The sequence below is a fragment of the Mobula birostris genome, chromosome 11, assembly GCF_030028105.1.
Source record: "Mobula birostris isolate sMobBir1 chromosome 11, sMobBir1.hap1, whole genome shotgun sequence".
Taxonomy (NCBI): domain Eukaryota; kingdom Metazoa; phylum Chordata; class Chondrichthyes; order Myliobatiformes; family Myliobatidae; genus Mobula; species Mobula birostris.
Window position 1 is genome coordinate 56,485,859 of NC_092380.1, and position 19,790 is coordinate 56,505,648.

Here is a 19,790-nt window from a genome sequence, read left to right on the forward strand (position 1 = left end):
ATATATTTGAGGTGACAAGAACTGTCTGGCGCAGGAGGCCATTTGGCCCATTCAGCCCATGCTGGAAGAAAAGGACCATTTACATAATTCCCACATTCCAGCTCTCTGATCATACCACATATGTTGCAACAATTTATACTCATTCAGTATGTTTTTTTTACAATGTGCCTTAGGTCTCAAACCTCTTCCACCTTTTTAGGCTATGAGTTCCAAGCTCCCACAACTCTCAGGGTGTAAAGTTTCTTCTCTTATCCTTTTAGCTCCCAGCTTCACTCTATGTTCATCCACTATCAACCTCTCCATCAGTGGAATTATATTCTTCCCCTTCACCCTATGTATGTAGGCCTTTATACTAATTGATTCAAATTCCCCTCAGTCTCCTCACTCCAGCTTAGCCAATTCTTCCTCTTAATGACATAATCTCAAGCCCCAGAACTGTCAGGGTATCTTTCATGCACCCCTGGATTCATATTCTTCACAGAGTGCCAGCTCATGAAGAGATGTTGCTTCACAGCACTAGGGTCCTAGGTTCAAACCTGACATCAACTGTTTCCTATGTGGAGTTTGCACGTTAGTTCTGTGACTAACAAGATGGTGGAGGAACTCGGTGGGTCAGATAGCATCTGTGAAGGGAACTCCACTAACTTACTTTTTTTTCTTATTTGCTCTCTTTTTTCTGTACTTAAAAAAATGTATTTTTTAATATATTTCTTATTGTAGTTTATCATTTTTAAAATTAGATCAGATTAGATTATGAGGACACACAGTCCTCTTTTATTGTCATTTGGTAATGCATGCATTAAGAAATGATACAATGTTCCTCCAGTATGATATCACAGAAACACAAGACAGACCAAGACTGAAAAACTGACAAAAACCACATAATTATAACATATAGTTACAACAGTGCAAAGCAATACTGTAATTTGCTAAAGAACACACCATGGGCACAGTAAAGAAAAGTCTCAAAGTCTCTCGAAAGTCCCATCATCTCACACAGATGGTAGAAGGAAGAAAATTCTCCCTGCCATGAACTTCCAGCGCCACAAACTTGCCGATGCAGCACCCTGGAAGCACCCAACCACAGCCGATTCTTGAGTCCGTCCAAAAACTTTGAGCCTCCGACCAGCCCTCTGACATCGAGCACCGAACACCATCCCCGCCGAACGCTTCGACCCCAGCCCCGGCTCCAAGCAATAGGCAAAGCCGAGGATTTGGGGCCTTCCCCTCCGGAGATCCTCGATCGCACAGCAGCAGCGGCAGCGAAGTGGGCATTTCAGAAGTTTCTCCAGGCGTTCCTCTGTGCTTCTCATGTCTGTCTCCATCAAATTAAAATGTATTGCAATGTACTGCTGCCACAAAACGACATGCTTCATATCACGGTAGCGTAGGTTAGCACAACGCTTTGTAGTGCCATCAGCCCGGATTCAATTCCCGCTGCTGTCCAGAAAAGGTTTGTACATTCTACCTGTGACCATGTGGGCTTCCTCTGAGTGCAAAGACGTACCAGTTGTAGGTTAATTGGTTACTGTAAATTGTGCTGTGATTAGACTATGGTTAATCGAGGGTTGCTGGGTGGTGCAGCGCAAAGGACCTATTCCGCACTGTATCTCAATAAATAAATAAGCTGGTAATGTTAAATCTGATGCTAGTTCTGAAATAGGCAATCAATGTTTCAGACTGAGACCCTTCATCTGTCCTGGTCCAATGGCCTTTATCTCAACACCAGAATAAAATGACATTATTTCACTGGTTGTGAAGTACCTTGGGATATCAGGAGGATGTTATCATCCACAATTATATCTCCTAGTTTTGCCTATTATCTCGCATTGAAAACTGTCACTTTATATCCTGGAATTTGGGAACGTTTACATCAGCAGCAGTCACCAGGCCTTTATGCAAAAGTGTATTGAACAGGGACAATGACAACATTCAGCTGGGGACAGGTTATGTAAGAAGCTATATTTGCTCAGTGGGAAGGTAGAAGCAAGAATGAAACAAGAATTGCAAATTTATAGCAACTGAGTCTATACATTTCATTTACGTTGAGTGAGTGTTTGTAGCCCTCATCCAAAGATATTTGAAAACTTCCCTCTATACTTTAGCCCTATTTGCTTCTTCTTTGAATGCATATTATTGAGCAGAGAGATCAGAGGTTACAACATCTTCTGCTTATCCTGGCTAACACACTGGTTCACTAGTCTAAGGTGATCCACAGTGGGTTGTAAAGTTCATCCCAGGTGTCTACCATTCCTCCTGGAGGCCTTGGACAACTGTAGGTCATAGTAGGAAGCTGGCGGCCCAATGCCTAAACAACATTGTGACCTGGTGTGAATTTGCATGTGCTTTTTGTTCTGTTACTAGTTTTGTCCCTTTAATACATAGGGGATCATCCAAATTCTTGACCTGGTTAACAACCCTCAGGGGTAGCTAATGACTACTTAATGGATTAACTATATAAAGCATAAGCATACAAAATAACACAGCCTTGAATGTTTTACATAACTTTCTGTTTAACAGGTTATGAAAATCCACCGTTTCAAATACATACAACCTCCACTTCCAGCACCCAAGAAGGCCATTTCTGAACAAGCTCAAACCAGATGGGATTTGTTTTAATAAATGGCTTGAAAAGGTTGAGCCCTTCTCCATACCAGCACTTGCTTGGTGATCCCATTATGTCCCTCTCTGCCTCATGTTACTTAGCAACTAGACAATCAATCTCCTCGTGATGCTTTTTCGGCTTAAGCTCAGTGGAAAACTGTTTGCTTTGACATCAGGATGCAATTATAGGTGAAGGAGGAAATGCTGATTGCTGCATTTTGTGTCAAAACAGTCATGGAGATCAGATGACTGCATTCCTCTGTTGCACCTGTTATGCAGAAACACCTATTTAATTTTTAACAAAACTATGCCATGCAACTACTGAACAGTTTATTAAATTGTGGTCTTCCTTAGTTACAGTAAAAATTGGCCCTTAACAAGTCATCAATACTGTATAAGTAATTGTGACAGTATTTCTTATTCTAATTATGTACCTACTTCTATAATTTGTTTAATTCATGTTTTCATTGTGAATGTTAGGCTTTGTGCCTGAAATATACTGTAAGTTAGTTTTTACATTGCACCTATGCATACATGTATATGTGCACATGACAACATACTTGACTTTGACTCTGAAATCTGTGCCTCTGGAGAGGACTTCAAGAGATACCTTTTCCATTAGGGTTCATTCAATTACTTCTTGTGAAGCTAATACATGCATTTTGTGTGTGTGTGTGGGGGGCGGGGGGAGTGCACAGGTTAATTCACACAATGCTGTCCAATATGCAACTTATTTCCCCATTGTTTTGTTGACGCATCCCAATCTATTAGCACATTCAGCCCTAGGCTGGTAAAAAAAATGGCATTAAATCAGTAGAAAGATGTGACAACATAGGATTGAAAGACACTGAAGCCTTGTGGGTTAAGAAACTGCAAGGGTAAAAGGACCCTGATGGCAGTTACATACAGGCCTCCCAACAGTAGCTGGGATGTGGACCACAGATTAAAATGGGAAATAGTAAAGGTGTGTCAAAAGGATAGTCATGGGAAATTTTAACAAGTAGGTCGATTGGGAAAATTAGGTTGATAATGGATCTCAAGAGAGTGAGTTTGTTGGATGCCTACGAGATGGCTTTTTAGAACAGTTTTGTTGTTGAGCCTACTAGGGGATCAGCTACACTGGATTGGGTGTTATGTAATGAACTGGAGGCGATTAAGGTAAAAGAACCCTTAGGAGCCACAATATGATTTGGTTCAACTTGAAATTTGATAGGGAGAAAGTAAGGTCTGACGTAGCAGTATTTCAGTGAAGTAAAGGAAATTACAGTGGTATGAGAGAGGAGTTGGCCAAAGTAAATGGAAGGTTCATCTTTCAGGGATGACAGTAGAGCAGCAATAGCGTGTGTTTCTGGGAAAAATGAAGAAGGTGCAGGATATATGTAATCCAAAATTGAAGAAATGCTCAAATGGTAAGATACTACAACCATGGCTGACAAGGAAAGTCAAGGCTATTGTAAAAGCAAAACAACAAAGCAAAAATTAGTGGGAAGATAGAGGACTGGGAAACTTTCAAAAATCTACAGAGAACAACTAAAAGAATCTTTAGAAGGGAAAAGATGAAATATGAAAACAAGCTAGAAAAGTGGATAGTAAAAAAAAGTATGTGAAAAATAAAAGAGAAATGAGAGTGGATATAGGACCGCTAAAAAATGAAGCCGAAGAAATAATAATGGGGGCAAGGAGATGGCCGATGAACTAAATTAGTATTTCGCATCAGCCTTCACTATGGAAGACACTAGCAGTGTGCCAGATGTTGTAGTGTGTAAAGGAAGAGAAGTGAGTGCAGTTATTATTATAAGAGAGAAAGTGCTCAAAAAGCTGAAAGTCCTAAGGATATACAAGTCACCCCAACCAAATGAACTGCACCCTAGGGTTGTGAAAGAGGTAGCATTAGAGATTGTGATTGTCTCAAAAATTATTGGACTCTGGCATGGTGCCAGAGGACTAGAAAATTGCAAATGTCACTTCTCTCTTTAGCAAAGGAGGAAGGCAGCAGAAAAAAAATTGTAGACTGGTTAGCCTGACCTCAGTGGTTGGGAAGATGTTGGAGTCAGTTAAGGATGAGGGTATGAAGTACTTGGTGACACACGACAAGATAGGACAAAGTCAGCTGGTTTCCTTAAGGGAAAATCTTGCCTGATGAATGTGTTGGAATTCTTTGAGGAGATTACATGTAGGATAAGTAAAGGGGATGCAGTGAATGTTGTATATATGGACTTTCAGAAGGCCTTTGACGAGGTGCCAAACATGAGGCTGCCAACCAGGTTAAGAGCCCATGGCATCACAGGAAAATTACTGGCATAGTCAGAGCATTGGCTGATTGGTAGAAGGCAGAGAGTGGTAATAAAAGGATCATTGTCTGGTTGGCTGCCAGTGACTAGTGGTGTTCTGCAGGGATCAGCTTCTTTTTATGGATCAATGATGAAATAGATAGCTTTGATGGCAAGTTTGCAGATGATACAAAGACTAGCGGAGGGGCAAGTAGTGTTGAGGAAACAGGTAGGTTGCAGAACGGCTTACCTATGTTAGGAGAATGGGCAAGAAAGTGGCAAATGAAATGCAATGTTGGAAAATGCATCGTCATGCAGTTTGGTAGTAGAAATAAATGTGCAGACTATTTTCTAAATAGGGAGAAAATCCAAAACTCTGGGAGGCAAAGAGATTTGGGAGCCCTTGTGCAGAACACCCTAAAGTTTAACTTGCAGGTTGAGTCAGTGGTGAGGAAGGTAAATGCAATGTTAGCATTCCTTTCAAGAGGTCTAGAATACAAAAGCAGGGATGTGATGCTGAGGCTTTATAAGACACTGGTGAGGCTGTACCTTGAGTATTGTGAACAGTTTTGGGCTCCTCATCAAGGGAAAGATGTGCTGGCATTGGAGAGGATTCAGAGGAGATTCACAAGGATGATTCTGGGAAGGAAAAGGTGATCATGTGAGGAAAGTTTGATGGCTCTCGGTCTGTACTCGCTGGAAGTTAGAAAGATGAGAGGGGAACTCATCGAAACCTTTCAAATGTTGAAAGGCCTAGACAGAGTAGATGTGGAAAGGATGTTTCCCATGGTGAGAGAGTCTAGGACAAGAGGGCACAGGCTCAGGATAGGGGGGTGTCCATTTAAAACAGAGATGCAAAGAAATTTATTTAGCCATTGAGTGGTGAATTTGTGGAGTTTATTACCACATGCAGCTATGCAGCCTAGGTCAATGGGTGTACTTAAGGCAGAGTTTGATAGGTTCTTGATTGGACATGGCATCTGAGAAGGTGGCTTGTTGATGGCAGCTTTTTTGTACAATGGAAGTGTAAATAGAAGGAGATAGAGGAGGGAAAACAAGCTATTCTGGAACCATTCCCTACATAGGAGAATGCTAGTCACAAGCATTGACTTTTGACTTAAACACAAGAGATTTTGCGGATTCTGGAATTCTTACAGAACACACACAAAGTTCTAGAGAGCTCAGCCCATCGGGCAGTATCAATAGGGTCAATATTTCAGGCTGAGACCTTCTCATAAGAGAGTTATTCAATAGCTTCTACAGGAAAATGTACCCCTTGAATACCTCTCCAGAAGGTATTCATTTTAAAGACCAAGTTTATTGTCATCTGCACAAGTACAGGTATGCAGAGGTGCAATGAAAAACTTACTTGTGCAGCAGCACCACAGGCACATAACGTTAGAGATGCAACATTCGCAAGAAAAACATAAATTAAACAAATTATACAAAAGTACATCCTGACAAAGACTCTCAGCCCAAAACATTAACAGTTTATTCCCCTGTTGCCTGATTTGCTGAGTTCCTCCAGCATTTTGTGTGTGTAAACATTAGACCTGATACAGTGTGGAACAGTTGATAATGAGACAGTAAGCAGCTTTCATGGAAATTAGAAAAGTAAAAGTACTGTTCTGCCATTTCCCAAAAGACTCTTAGCTATTGGAATGAAAAGTCAAGAACCAGCACGGTGAGTACTGGATGTTAATTAACAATCCTGGAACACCTTGGCAAACTACATTCCAGAGCAGTACATTTCTGCCTGGGAATTTCCTTGAACATATATTTAGCATGAGTCATCAAAACTAGAAGGAGATGAGTTATACAGCTCTCATTACATGCACGTACAGTTCAACTCTTTGAGTGATTATGCAGAAAGTTGGAAATTAATGACTTATCTCTTTCTGCCTTAGGCCATGAACTTAACAATCACCCCTGCTGTTGACTACTTCTGGAGGTCCAAAACGACGGCTTCTACAAAGAAAGAATCTGTATGCTGCACGACCACTGGACTAAGTGTGTAAATGTAGGAGGGGACTATGTTGAAAAATAAATGTGCTAGGTTTTCTAAAATTGACTCCTTCTACCTTAGGCCACAAACTTATCAATCACCCCTTGTAGCAGATGAGACTTAATGCAGACAAGTATGGGGATTTGTACTTTGGGAGGACAAACCAGGATAGGACTTACACAGTGAATAGTAGGGCACTGAGGAGTGCAGTAGAACAGGGAGATCTGGGAATACCGATCCGTAATTCTTTGAAAGTGGTATTACAGGTAAATAGGGTCATAATGAGAGCTTTTGGCACATTAGTCTTCATAAATCAGAGGGTTAAGTACAGGAGTTTGCGATATTATGTTGAAAAAGGCAGGAGGAGAAGATGGCAGTGCGCAGCCCTCCGGTGAAAAATGATATCATATCTGTTAAATAGGGGCCGTGGACAATTGTGATTTGATGGAGAATGGACGTGAAAGCACAGAGGAACATCTGGAGAAATTTCTGAAATACTTGTTCGCTGCTGTCGTTACTGCGTGGTTGGGAATCTTTCGGAAGGTAGGCCTCAAAATCCCCAGCCTTGCCTGCTTTTGGCAACTGAGAAGGAGGTCGAATCGTTCAGACAGATATGGCACTCAGTATTCGGTGTCGGAGAGCTGATCAGAGCTCGAAGTTTTCGGATGACTCAGAGTCGGATTGTGGTTGGCATGGCAGAGAGAGTTTTTCTTCCTTCTCCCGTCTGCGTGAGATGTGGGACATTTGAGAGACTTTGAACTTTACTGTGCTCATGGACTTCTTCATCAAGTTATGGTATTGTTGCACTGTTGTAACTATATGTTGTAATTATGTGGTTTTGTCAGTTTTTTCAGTCTTGGTCTGTCCTGTGTTTTGTGATATCACACTGGAGGAAATATTATATCATTTCTTAATGCATGCACTACTAAGTGACAATAAAAGAGGGCTATGTGTCTTTACAATCTAAAAATAATAGTATAAGATTTTGGCTGAGGCTAAATATAGTGTATTGTGTGCAGTTCTAGTCACCTACCTACAGGAATGATATCAATAAGATTGAAAACGTTCTGAGAAAATTTACAAGGATGTTGTTGGGACTTGAGGCCTTGAGTTATAGGGAAAAATTGAACAGATTAAGACTTTATTCCCTGAAGCATAGGAGAATAAGAGGAAATTTGATAGAGGTATACAAAATTATGAGGGATATAGATAGGTAAATGCAACCAAGCTTTTTTTCCACTGACGTTGAGTGAAACTAGAACTAGAGGTCATAGGTTAAGTATGAAAGGTGAAATATTTAAAGGAAACTTCTTCCCTCAGAGGATGGTGACAATGTGGAACAAGTTTCCAGCAGATGTAGCAGATGCAGGTTTGATTTGTAAATTTAAGAGAAGTTTGAATAAGTACATGGATGGGAGGGGTATGGATGACACTGGCCCAGGTATGGTTTGATGGGACTAGGCAGTATAACAGTTTAGCATTGACTAGATGGGCCGATGGACCTGCTTCTGTGTTGTAGTGCTCCATGACTTTATGACTCCAAGTGGTTCTCTAAAAATGACTTGTACTAGAAAAAAATGAAATAAATTCTTCGACATCATTCAGATCCTCTCAATGCCCAGCCCCAAAATCCATATTAGATAGTGAATTGCTATTTAAAATTTCTTAACAGATAACTCTATGAGACCTTCAAACTAAAAACCAATGTTATTGTACAAGGAAGAAGCAGACATTACAAATAGGAAGAGTGTGACAATATTATTGGCCCTAACCAAGCTCAATAAAAAGCATTCCATCCTTATGAGTGAGACAATAGATGAGTGTTCTCTTCAAAACTGCACTTCATTCTCAAGTAATTATAATACTACTGTGTAACATCCTAAATTGAATATCTCAGCAGCAATAAACCATCTGCTGGAGAAATTCCAAGCAGTCAAGAGTCCTGATGCAGAATCTAGAAGTTCAATGTAAACTTTATTATCAAAGCCAGCATGAACTCTGAGGTTCATTTCCTGCAGGCATATTCGGCAAATCTATAGATTAGTAACTATAACAGGACCAATGAAAGATCAAATAGAGTACAGAAGACAACAAACTGTGCAAATGCAAATATAAATAAATAGCAATAAATAGTAAGAACATGAGATAACAAGATAAGGAGTCCTTAAAGTGAGAACATTGGTTGTGGGAACATCTCAATGAATGGGCAAGTGACTGTGGTTAACTCTTTCGTACAACAGCCTGAAGGTTGAGGGGCAGTAGTCATAGTCATAGTCATAGTCATAGTCATACTTTATTGATCCCGGGGGAAATTGGTTAATTGTTCTTGAATCTGGTGGTGCGAGTCCTGAGGCACTTGCACCTTCTATCTGATGGCAACAATGAGAAAAGAGCTGAACCTGAAACATCGACAATTCTTCCCACCCCACTCCCCTCCCCTCATCCCCCTCCCTGATCAAATGTTGCTCAACTGACTGAGCTCCCCCAGCACATTGTTTTTGCTCCCATTTTCAGCATCTTCACTCTCTTGTGTATCCATCTCTACAGCCAGTTGGATGAGAAACTGTTTTAGTCTACTTCACAATAATATTGTGTAAAATTGTTTTCAGAAAAGCAAGGGAAGAATTGGGTAAAAAGGGTGATGGAGTGAATGTCTTTTTCTTCTTTCCACATTCTAAACTTATCAGATTATTGCACATAGTTTGTGCCCAGTCTTCAATCATACACTCTGACTACCATGTAGTTCTTTGAGTACCAGCAACGGAACTGTGCGCAATCAAAGCTGGAGTGAGAGGAAGAGGGAAAAGCATAATTAATGAAGAAAGTGAAAAGGACAGTTAAGAGGAGGGGAAAGAATAAAGGAAAAAAGAAAGGCTAGGGTGAAAGCAAAGGAGAATATGAAAGTGTGGATAAAAAAAATTAAGAGCAGCCTCATTTTGCAGATACAAAGAAAAAAAAGTCTACTGTCCCTTCATACAAACATCAGTAGAAGTAGAGAATTCGGCCCCTCTTGCCTGCTCTCTCAATCAATAAGATCAGGGCTGATCTTTTATCTCAGTGCCACATTCCTGTTTTAAGCCCCATCTCTTGAATTCCTTATTATCAATACAAAATCTATCGATGTCCCTCTTGAATGTACAAAGCCTCATAGGTACTTTGTATAGAAAATTCCAAAGATTCACACCTTTGGTAAAGAACTTCATTCAAGTTTATTGTCATTCAACCATACACATGTATACAACTAAATGAAATATCACTCCTCTGCAACCAAGTTGCAAAATACAGTACATGTAGTTACACACACAGCACATACTGTATATAGTTACAATCCAGCACATACAGTTGCAAGATAATTTTATCACAAGTTCTCGAATGGCATAGCATGAAGATTTGCAGGCTGACAAAAAGTGTGAGGTATATGTTTATGTAAGGCTGTATAATGTTGCTGACACTATTATAATCAAACAAGCAGTTGCATAAGTATGTGATACAGCAGCAATAAATGATGAAAAGTGATTAGTGCAGAGTAAGAGTATGTCTGTGAGTTTGGGGAGTGTGTGTGTTGGGGGGGATGGGAGCGAGAGTGTGTGCATGTCTGCTAGGTGGCAGCAGGCTGGTAGAAATCTAACTGTACTCTGGCCTTTGGTCTTGAACACCACAGACAAAGATAATGCTATCCCTCCTACACCATCAGAGTCTCATAAGTATTTTCCATGTCCGGAGAGATCACCCCCCCCCCCCGCCAATTCTTCCAAACTGAGGGGGGGGGGAATAACTTAGCAGGGCACCATTTCAATATTTCCCACGCTCAAGGAGAGGAAATTAGCTTCCTAAGACCTGAAAGCCTAGTTCCATAACTCAGAGGGGCAGTAACTACTGTTGCCGGTGCTTCTAGAGAAAACCTGCTGTTTCTGACTTTTCTTATTGCGGTGTGCATGGGGGTGCTATTGGGGTGAGAAAAGAAAATAAGTCTAGTACAACTTCAACATAGTTGAATTCATTTATGATTAACACCTCCGCGGGCTGCAATTCTACTGTGTTCTATGAGTTTAAGTGCCAATTTACCTGTAATCCCGGTTCGGGTTCGAGCAGGCAATCCCCAGAGTCTGTAAACCGCTGAAATACCTCCACACTAATGCAGGGAAACAGGTGTACACTTTTGAGCGAAGTTCCGATTCTGTGCGAGGTAAGGGAGATCCCCCACACCTTGAGCCCGCCCTGGCCCTAAAGGGTTGTAATCGAACCGGCTGGTTGGAAGTCGCTTTATTTCCCGGTGTGGTGGCCGGCGCTCCAGGTGCTGTTGTGGAACTGGAAATCAGATAGAACGCTGCCACAAATGATCCTGAATCCACTCCTTCCAAGAGAAATGAAGTCTCTTCGTTTGCAAACCAGATTACTGCAGCCAATTTCCGGAAACGAACCGCAGAAAATGTGGTTGCTAAAGACAAATATTGTTTCTCCGGGACCGAGGGAAACTCAGACAAGTTTTATATTTAACCACTGGGAGCTCTAGTGTTGAAAGCTGATACTTATACCGTTTCTTGACAGGCAGTTCGCCGATATAATGGGAAGCAAATTAGTCTTGATGAAGTGTCTGCGACCGAAGGGTGGACTGTTCACTCCTCTCCAGATGGTGCCTGACTTGCTAAATTCCTCGGTGTTGCCCAGCCTACAATGTCCTGAGGTTACAGGATTAGACCGCATGGAAACACCAAACCATTCGCACTGATCTTATTTTATTCTCCATGTCAATATGTAGAGCCATAGGTCAGCATCGAGCACGAGTCGCCGGATCGGCGAAGGCAGCAACTCCACCAGCTAAGCCGCCGGGGCTCATTGAACCGAGCAGGTGAAAGAGGCCCTGTGTGGAATTGTAAGGAATGAATTTGGAAGGGAAAACTGTACTTGGGGTCATTGCAGCTCAAGACAAACCATTCTTGAGGCAATGATCATAACTGGGGGTGAATGTGGTGATGAGTGATGAATAAACCACGGCGATTAGAGGTGTACAGTTGCAAAACCTACACATTACCCTTTAGTTCTTCTGTCACTTCTCCTGTAGTTAAGAACATGACCTGCAGTGGGATTTTGATTTTTGAAGACCACTTAAACTGAATTACGTTTTTTTTGTCTGATTAGGGATATTCATGGAGACAAGAGAGTGCAGGTGTTTGGATCTGCTGAAGGAACTGCAATGGGTCATGCAGCATTTAATAGAACATAGAATAGTACAGCACAGTACAGACCCTTCGGCCTGCAATGTTGTGCCGACCCTCAAACCCTGCCTCCCATATAAGCCCCCACCTTAAATTCCTCCACATACCTGTCTAGTAGTCTCTTAAACTTCACTAGTGTATCTGCCTCCACCACTGACTCAGGCAGTGCATTCCACGCACCAACCACTCTCAGAGTAAAAAACCTTCCTCTAATATCCCCTTTGAACTTCCCACCCCTTACCTTAAGGCATGTCCTCTTGTATTGAGAAGTGGTGCCCTGGGAAAGAGGCACTGGCTATCCACTCTATCTATTCCACTTAATATCTTGTATACCTCTATCATGTCTCCTCTCATCCTCCTTCTCTCCAAAGAGTAAAGCCCTGGCTCCCTTAATCTCTGATCATAATGCATACTCTCTAAACCAGGCAGCATTCTGGTAAATCTCCTCTGTTCCTTTTCCAATGATTCCACATCCTTCCTATAGTGAGGCAACCAGAACTGGACACAGTACCCCAAGTGTGGCCTAACCAGAGTTTTATAGAGCTGCATCATTACATCGCAGCTCTTAAACTCTATCCCTCGATTTATGAAAGCTAACACCCCATAAGCTTTCTTAACTATCCTATCCACCTGTGAGGCAACTTTCAGGGATCTGTGGACATGTACCCCGAGATCCCTCTGCTCCTCCACACTACCAAGTATCCTGCCATTTACTTTGTACTCTGCCTAGGAGTTTGTCCTTCCAAAGTGTACCACCTCACACTTCTCCGGGTTGAACTCCATCTGCCACTTCTCAGCCCACTTCTGCATCCTATCAATGTCTCTCTGCAATCTTTGACAATCCTCTACACTATCTACAACACCACCAGCCTTTGTGTCGTCTGCAAACTTGCCAACCCACCCTTCTACCCCCACATCCAGGTCGTTAATAAAAATCATGAAAAGTAGAGGTCCCAGAACAGATCCTTGTGGGACACCACAGTCACAATCCTCCAATCTGAATGTACTCCCTCCACCACGACCCTCTGCCTTCTGCAGGCAAGCCAATTCTGAATCCACCTGGCCAAACTTCCCTGGATCCCATGCCTTCTGACTTTCTGAATAAGCCTACCCTGTGAGACTAGAATGTCTCCAGTCAAGACTGCGAGTACAAGATGAAAGTGAGAGGGAGGGAGTGAGGAGGTGTCTGGTAGGTGATAGGTGGAACCAGATGATGGGGACAGATGGACCCAGTGGGGGGTGGTGGGGGTGGAGACAGAAAGTTGGTAGATAATGGAACCAAATAAGGCAGGGATGATGGACAATTGGAACCATGGGGGAAAGGGAGGGGACAGAACCAAGGGCAATCCAGATGTAGATATGTGGATGATGGGCTGATGGAACCAGGTGGGAGAGGGTAATGAGTCTCTGTAAGAAATGGAGGGTGACAGATAGGGTGAACAAAGGAAGAGAGAAGCTGGATGGACTAGTGGGAGTGGGAAAGGAACACAGGGGTTGTGGGTTACCTGAAAACAGAAAATACATTTTTCATACCATTGGGATAAATAATTTTTATTTATGGGCTAAGATTTAGTTCATCCCAAACATGCCACATTGAGTGGCTCTTAACTAGTCACTTAGAAAACCTTAAGAATTCTATAGTATTTGGTAAATTATGCAAACTGGCAGGTCTCTACCAGTGTGAAGCTGAATATCAGTTGGAAATACCCCTATGGGCCTGATTTCCTGCCACAGTCAGTAGCTGAGATGATATGCACTGTGAACAATGTCGTGTTAGAGCCCAAATTCTGAAAATTCATCTCCACTGGTGGAACAGTTGGCTTGTGAGCTCCTGATTTCAAGATTGATTAGATCTTCAAGTGTAGGGTAGTTGTCCAGGGAGCTGAACAGTATCCCAATCCAGAACAGGGCAAAGCTGTAAACCTGATCCCACAATGGCACATGAGGCTGTCGACCTCCAAGCACCAGGCTGAAGGGTAGGTGAGAGAAAACGTTTTTATTCAGCAAGTTTTTGGAACCTTGTCAGTAAGTGAAAAGGAAATGAACGACATGAAGATAGAAGAGAAGGCACAGGTGTAGTCTATAGACTATATATGCCTTGGCATCGATTTGGCACAAACATTACATAAACCTCCTATATTGCCTCCACTTGTCTGCCAGTTTGTGGTGGTCCACTTTTAACTGATACTTAAAATTCTATTGAGTGCAGTACCCATTTAGCCCTCACCTGGTTTCAATGCTTGCCTGCCAGCTTGTACCCTTCCTCTCCCACCAACTTTATATTCTGGCTTCTTTGCCCTTCTTTTCCAGTACTGATAAATGGTCTCAGCCCCAAATATTGGCTGTTTATTCCTCTCCATAGATGCTACCTGACCTGCCGAGTTCCTCCAGCATTTTGTGTGCGTTGCTCTGAATCTACAGAATGGATTGTGTTTCTGTATGGTACTATTCCTTGCTGTGCGCAATAGTGCTAATAATGCTAATAATGCTATTCCTCTTTTCACTAAGTACAAATTATTCTTCTCCCCATCTCTTCCTGTTCACCAACAACCTAACCGCACAGACTTTTGGTAAACTTCTCATTCATTCTCCTATGAAAGAGCTCACAGTTTCGACCGCTTCCCTACCATTTGCTGCTTTAATTGCCATCTGCCCTATTACCAGTGATCCATTCACCTTTGCTGTCCCACAGAATGCATTTTGCATGTGATGGGTTCTGTGCAGGATATGCATTATTGTAAGATGCAAATATTTGATGGCTTAAAAATCACAGTTCAATGGCAGTGAAGCAACTGTTCAGCAAATTTGCAAACAATGGTAAAAGGAATCATGACAAGTTTTGCATTTGGATTGCATCCTGGACTGCAGAGTGACCTTGAGAGCCAAGTAATTTAATAAACTGGAATTGTAACGATAACAGATTATGTTTGGAAAATTATATTTGTGTTATGTTTGGTAACTGCAAAACATAAAACTAATAGAAAGGAAAACAAGGGCACTGGGAATGCGAGTCTAACTTCATTTTTTTACTTTAGCAAGCCACGTACATATGATGTGGTGGCATGATAACATATGCCATTTTATGCCATTATATATAACCATGATTAATTATTTAAACAAAGAATGCTAAATCAACAATATAGCTACAATATTAGTCAAATACTACTGAAGTATTAAGTACACAGTACTCCTCCCTGCTTAGCTGTAAATTCCAACTAAATTTTGAATGCATCTCAACTTATATACAGTATACTATAGAATACAAATACTATATAGACTTGTATAGTATTAATAATGGTTTGGGTCACCTGTCTTGTAAAGAAGCTGCCCAGAAGAAGGCAATGGCAAAACATTCTGTAGAAAAATTTGCCAAGAAAAATCATGGTCATGGACAGACCATGATCACCTGCATCATGTGACACAGCAGATAATGAATGAACAGACTGTATAGACATTAACAGCATAGTAATGTTTAAATTGCCTCATTCGGGCCTAAAGAATTAATTGCTGTGGGGGCTTTCTTACTCTTGTGGGATAACGTCTTCCCTAGAGGAGCCTTCAATTTGTCTCAACTCTTTGTCCTACAAACCTTCTGAGATTAGGTTTGAGGAGATCCAGGCATGGGTGCGAGGAATGACCCAGGAACAGCTTAGCTGGTGAGGTATTGGCTGTGGAGTGTACCGCATTGCGATATGCAACGAGGAAAATGGCAAGCTTCTGATTCAGTGTCAGTGTAGAGTGTTCTGCTGACATTGCTCGCAGTGTGTTCTTTAGATTCTGGACAAACCTTTCCACCAAACCATTTGTATCTGGGTGGTACGGTGCAGATGTAATAGATCATGTTCCATTCATTTTCAGGAATGACTGCAACTGTTCCACAACAAACTGCAGCCCATTATTGCTGACTAAATGTTCTTGAACACCAGTCCTTGAGAAGAGGCATCAACACTGTGCAAGACTGTATTGGAGTCTATTGGGAACACTTCAAATCCACATGAATCCTCTGCCAGGGCAATGCAGGACATTCCCAGGGATGTAAAGGGTACCACTCAGTCTGCTCAATGGCAAGCTGCTCAATGTGCTGATCTGCCCAGGCTACCAGACAAAGTTTCAAGCCAATGCTTTCGTTTTGTCTGTGCCTAGATGACCAGCATGTAGCTCCTCCAACACTTCAGCTCTTAGCGCGGATGGTACAACAGCTCTCAATCCCCACATAAGGTAACCACAGTCAAGGGCAAGTTCATCCCAGCTCTGGTAAAAATGGGGGAACTGGGGTTTCTGCTCCACACTGCAGCCATTTTGGATGGTCATGCAGACCTAGGATAGTGTGGGGTCTTTACTGGATTCTGTTTGGATCATCTCTGCCCTTATAGGGAGACTTCTGAGTTGTATTAAGGAGGATACGTCAAGAGTGTCCTCTTTTGTATACTTTTCAGGTACTTCCTTTTCTAAGAGTAAACAGGACAATCTATCAGAATTTCCATGATTAGTCATCCTCTTGAATTTGATCCTATAATTGTGTCCTCCAGGAAACAGAGCCCATCTCTGTATTTGTTGTGCTGCTGTTCATGTAACACCCTTCTGTGGATTGAAATTGGACATTAGTAGTTAAAGATCAATAATTAGGATAAACTCGCTCCCATACAAGTACTATATGAAATGTTTTAAACATCAAACTAGACTCAAGGCCTCTCTGTCAATCTGTGTGTAAATTTTCTCTGCAGTGGTAAGGGAACGTGATGCAAAGGCTCTGGGGAGTTCACTTCCATCATTCATAACATGTGACATCACTGCACCTATACCACAAGGAGAAGCATCAGAGACAAGCTTCAAAGGATGATGTGGATCGTAATGTGCAAGTACAGTGTCTGTTGGCACCATTCCCTTTGCCTTTTGGAAAGTCACCTCACACTGTTTTGCCCATTGCCATTTTTTTCCAGTCTGTAGTAATGCATTCACAGGGTAGAGCACAGTAGCCAGGTTTGGCAGAAACCTGTTTGTCATGGTCCAGATCAGCTTCCCTTTAAGTTTACTTTGTTTGTGTTACGATCCGGACCGTAGACTCCCTGTTTCCCTTTAATTCCCTGTTTTCCCATGTCCCTTGGGCTTGGTGATTAAAGGCAATTTACTCTTGACTGAACCGGCAGTTTATAAGTCTCCGGATTCGGCCGTTCAGCGCGAGAGCGTTATGGAGCGTTAACCAAGTCACCGAAGCTAGTGCAAGCCAATGTCACCTGGCCAGAGCCAACTAAGTTTCTTGCCGGAGCAAGCCAAGTCTCCTCCCCGAAGCAAGTGGCAGCAAGCCACCTTCCCTTGCCAGAGCAGGTCCATCAAAGTTAACCCGCCGGGGTGAGTCAAGAGACTGCCACAGCTTAGAGCGTACTTGTGCCCAGTTATAGTTCTGTCCATCTTTGTGTGGTCTCCGTATCCATGTCCTGCGTCTAAAAGGGGTCCCGGCCCTGAACCCTGGAAGGGTCCTGACCCTGTGTCAAGAAGAGTCCCGACTCCGTCCTATGTCTAAGGAGGATTCCTGGCTCTATGTTTTATGTCCTGTGTCTGAGCCTGTGCTGTGAATAAGAAGAGTCCCGGCTCCATATCCTGTGTCAAAGGAGGAGTCCCGGCTCAGTGTTCTATGTCCTGTTTTTGAGTTCCAAGTTCCAAGTATCAAATCCAAGCTCTGAGTTCCAAGTATCAAGTCCTGGTTCCGAGGTTCAAGTGTCAAGTCCTGGCTCCGAAGTCCGTGCTCCGAGTCCTATCCCAGACCCTGAGTCCCAGCCTAGACCAGGGCCTGAGTCATTGTCCATTTTGCTTTGCTCTCCTTGTAACGAGTAATAAGCTCAATTTAGCTAACCCTACAAAACGTGTTTGTGTCCTGCATTTGGGTCCACCCTAGCGCCCCCTTTATGACACTGTTAAAGCAATTGACAAATCCTAATAAGGACTGCAACAGTGACACATCCTTTGGCCTTGGGGCATTCACCTTTGCTTGAATTTTCTCAGCACACTTGTGTAATCTTTGAGCTTTGATGGTGTGACGATAATAAGTGATGTTTGGTTTGAAGGATTTATACTTCTACCTCCATCTGTAGGTAAGCCTCAGCTAAGATCACTTTGCTGAAGTTTTCACTCCATAAAGGTTTGCAAAGATAACCTCTGCCCTGTGCAGAGGGTATTGACCTACCTTCAGTACTAGGTTGATGGTGACCTTAAAGCCACCACAGACCCATTCTTCTTGGCCTCTAGGACCACTGGCTTTGCCCATGGGTTCCACTCAACCTTGAAAGAATTCCTTCAGCCTCCATGTGATCTAGCTCACTGGCTACTCTATCACGGATGGTATGAGGAACCAGACAGGTGTGAATTTTCCCTTCCCATCCCTGAACACTGATGTGGCATCTTTCTGCATTTTTCTTAATTTACTTTCAGTTGACTCTTTAGTAGGGGGTGTGGCATGAAACTGGAGGATGGATTTCCAATCAAGTTGCAGTTGTCTCAACCAATGTGGCTGGTTCACTGTTTCAAATGTCATTCCCAAATAAGTTATCTTTTCCCCAATCTAAGTTCTTAGATGGAAATCTCCAGGCATCAATTCATTATCTTTGAAATGTCACTTAAACTCATTTTGTGGAATGACTGAATCAGCTGAGCTAGTGTCCAATTCTATTTTAATTAATGTGCCATTCATTTCTGGTGTGGGCTATATTTCATGTCTATTGTTAATTTTCACATTTTATATCTCACGGCTACTCAGTCCTGTGTCATTCATCATTATCAGCTTTTTTATCAACGGCATGAAGATTAGTGCTCCTTTTGAAACTGCAGATTAACTTTTTATCTTTATCTCTTCCCTGAGTAGTCAATTTATTTTTGACTGCCTGACATGCTCTTTGTATGTGTCCTCCTTGGTTGCATTTTCTGCAAGTTTTGCCTTTAAATCTGCTTTGTTCTGGTGCATGTAAGCCTTTGCCATAACTCTAAACAATGTCTCAGTGCATCATTAAGCTCATTGCTCAGACAATGCTCAATCTCTTCAATTCAGCCATGTGAGCTGAAATAGACTCACCTCCTTTTTGATTCTGCTTATGAAGCATAAAGCATTCAACAGTCAATAATGGTTCCAGTTCTAAATATTCCTGCATTACTCCCACGATATCAGCTAAGCTCATTTCATCTGGTTTGAAGGGAGTAGCTAAACTTCTGAGCAAACTGCACGCCTCTCCACACAATGCACTCAGCAAAACTGGCACATATTTCTCATTGACTATTTCATTTGCTTCAAAATACTATTCAATTCATTCAATATACATGAGCAAGTTATCTGTTGTGAAATTGAACATGACCATCTCTCCAATGTAGCCAGGCGTTTCTACTTTTTTAATTTATGATTATCATCTGCTACTCGCAGTCTATGATTGAATGAGTTTATTCATTTTCTACCTTTGTTAACTCAACCATGACCTTTTCTGAAGAAACCAAATGCTTAGCTTTTTTTTAACTCAGATGTCTCACTGTGATTCAACAGGTAAGTAGTTGACTCAGGTTCATTTAAAACTTCCTCATCGACACTCTTATGTTTTGTAACTCCAAAGAGTAAAACTAATTGCAAGAAAAAGACATGCGCCCAGGAGAATAGATTTTAGTTGCATTTTATCTTTAAGTGAGGCACGGTGTGTGATGACATAGGCCACTCACGTA

The 19,790-nt window shown here is 42.0% G+C and overlaps 1 protein-coding gene across 3 annotated transcripts in view; it reads right to left on the bottom strand.

Annotated features, from left to right (window-relative positions):
* cracr2b (calcium release activated channel regulator 2B) overlaps nucleotides 1-11,663 on the bottom strand; it is a 168,763-nt gene extending 157,100 nt beyond the window's left edge. Inside the window, exon 1 of one of the 3 annotated variants that reach the window (XM_072272262.1) lies at nucleotides 10,945-11,663. The gene's annotated coding sequence lies outside the window, so the exon portion shown is untranslated. The remainder of the gene's footprint in view (nucleotides 1-10,944) is intronic. The other 2 variants (XM_072272261.1, XM_072272260.1) reach the window with 2 other exon arrangements.
* Between the last annotated feature and the right edge of the window lie 8,127 nt (nucleotides 11,664-19,790).